The following is a 3038-nucleotide window of genomic DNA, read 5'->3' as shown; positions in this document are numbered from 1 at the left end:
TTTGTGTATTTTGAATATTTTTAGTTTAATTTAATTTATATTATGGATAAATTAAGAAACCTCGCTATTAAAGGTGTTAAAATTTTTTGTCCCGGAAGCGGTAGTGGTAGTAAAAAGCGAATTACTAGCGGTACAGGTAGTTTAAGTAGTAGATATACCTGTGTGTCTTTGCCTCCGGTACCGCTTGGTACACCTTTTGAGGAAGAAATAGGTGTAGGTGCTCACGATATGGATTATGTAGAAGCTCAGGAAAATTACGGTATAGAAGAAGAAAATGAAGTAGATGCGGTTAATTTAGACGAAGATAATGAAAATATTGTCGAGACACCCGTAGTAGAAGAAGCTAACGTTAGATCTGAATCGGTTAATCTCCTTTCTCATCCTCCCAGTGCCCTAAGACCTCGTAAAAGAACTAGTGCATGACAATTTTTTGAACGTATATAAGATATTGAGGTGCAATGCAATATTTGTCAATAAATATATAAGCATAGAAGTGGAGGAAGCAAGGGGGTACGGGTACGTTAATGAGACATATAGCTGAAGATCACAAAAGAGAGTTAAATATTGCACAAAGTGGTGGAGATGTTGGTGGGCCAACACAAACTAGAATGGACCCAGCCACTGGTCACGTAGCGAAGAAGTATAATAAATTGAGGGACTGGGAAGAAATAGCTAAAATGGTAGTTGTGGGTTGTTTGCCTTTTAGTTTTCCTTCTTCTGATGCCTTTATTCGTTATATACAAGCAATTTATAATCCTATGTTTAATGGTATTCCTAGAACTACTTGTCGGTCTGATATTTTTAGACTTCATTCATAATATTGTTTTTATTTATCAATATTGTTAAAAAATATTCAATGTAGATTGTCCCTAACTTCTGATCTTGGTCGTGCTGTAAATAAAAATGATTATTTAACCGTTACTTGTCATTGGAGTAATTTCATGATGCAAAAACGTATTCTTGCTTTTTTATATGATGAAGATCGTAAACATACTGGACAATTTATTGTTGATTCTATTGTTAAAATTGCCGGATATTATGGTATCGAAAATAAAATTTTATGTATTGCCTTTGATAATGCTTCTAACAACAAGACTGCTATAAAAAAATTAAAATCTACGCTATCTCTGCCCTTGCCTGAAATTTTTCATATTAAGTGTGCATGTCATTTATATAATTTAATTGTAAAAGATGGTCTTGAGTTTTCTGAGCTTTATATTGAAAAATTTCGTCTTGCCGTTGGTTTTATTCAAGGAAATAATCGTAGATCGAGAATTAGAGAATTTAAAGTTAAATGTCAAGAAAATGGACTTACACCGATTTTGATGCCTGATGAAATTGATACTAGGTGGAATTCTACGTATGAATTTTTAAAAACTTGTTATAAATATAGAATTCCTATTACACTAGCTTTTAACCAATATTGCTGTTCATTTGCCGATTCTGCTGATTGCATGCTACATAATTCTAATTGGGTTGTAATTAATGATCTTGTTAAGTTTTATAAAAATGTTATGTAGTTACGGTTGAATTTTTTGGTGCTTATTATCCTACTATTTGTAATATTTTGGCATATATAGCCGATGTTTCTGGTTTGCTCAAAGTATATAAAAATAAAGAAGGTTATAAAGAAGCTGTTGGCGCCATGTTTACGAAATTTAAAAAATATTTTTTCCCGATTCCCCCATTTACTTGGTTGGTGCTATGCTAAATCCATGCATGAAATATAATAATATGTGCCACTTTAGTACTCTTATTTATACTAACTTATAAATAAATACTAACCATGATTTTGAACAAGTACAACCTGATTTGTGGACAGCTACGGCTGATGCAAAGGATTACATAGAAAAATTATATAATCACTATGCTAATTTATTTGATTTAGTCGTACCTACAAATATCACTCCAACTGTCGCTCCTCATCCTTCAGAGGAGCCATCATCTTCTAAAAGGCCGGCACATAGTGGTTTTTCTGATTCGTTTTATGAGTTAAATTGTTGGAACAGTGTTGATGAGAGAACTTACACATTAACTTATTGGGAAGAGCTGAAATATTATCTTCGGACGGCACCAGAGGATCGCAGACGATGGATCAACACGTTGGATTGATGGAGCAGTAATGAAACACAATATCTTGTGCTTTCAAGATTAGCTAGAGATATCTTGAATGTTCCAATGTCAATTGTTGCATCAGAGAGCGCCTTTAGTCAGGGACGACAGCAGCTTGGAGACAACCGACACTCATTGGGAAGCAATGTAATGAATGTTCTAGTTTGCCTCAGAGATTGGATTAGAGTGGAAATAAGAAACCAAGGAATGGAACCGGAGCCGAGCGACGAGCTGAAACTTGAAGAAATTATGACTTCACGGGAGAACTCAGCAGAATCAAGTCCAATGCATGGTTTTGCCCCTGTTGACTTCGAATATCCTATGCAAGTTTCCATTAATATTAACATGAATGAGTTTAAAAAAATGATGCATAATTTGTAGATTTTTCATTCATGTAAATTATAAATTTGGATCATTTTGCAATCAATAAAATTCCCTAAATTCATTCCCTCCTAAGTCCTTGTTTTTTATATTTTTTCATTTAACGATTTAAAATTTTAAATTGAATTTCTAGTTTTCTATTTTAAATTAAAAACTTACTTCTAATTTATTATTAATTTACTACCAAATATTAATTTATTATATTAAGTAGCATATGTTTTGCATATTTGTGCATATATCTTCTATAGAAGTGTATATTTAATGTATACATGTGTATATGATTTATAAATTAGTATATAAGTATATCTATATATATTGTAATGTATATATAATGTATTATATTTTATAATTAGTAGTATATATACATTGAATAGTGCATATACACGTGTATATATCTTCTATAGAAGTGTATATTTAACGCATACATGTGTATATGTTTTAAAAATTGGATATCTTCTATAGAAGTGTATATTTAACGTATACATGTGTATATATTTTATAAATTAGTATATAAGTATATCTATATATATTGTAATGTATATATA

Source organism: Capsicum annuum, chromosome 4 (assembly GCF_002878395.1).
Source record: "Capsicum annuum cultivar UCD-10X-F1 chromosome 4, UCD10Xv1.1, whole genome shotgun sequence".
In the NCBI taxonomy this organism is placed as follows: Eukaryota; Viridiplantae; Streptophyta; class Magnoliopsida; order Solanales; family Solanaceae; genus Capsicum; species Capsicum annuum.
The sequence above is the reverse complement of the archived record's forward strand: the minus strand, read 5'-3'. Positions refer to the sequence as shown.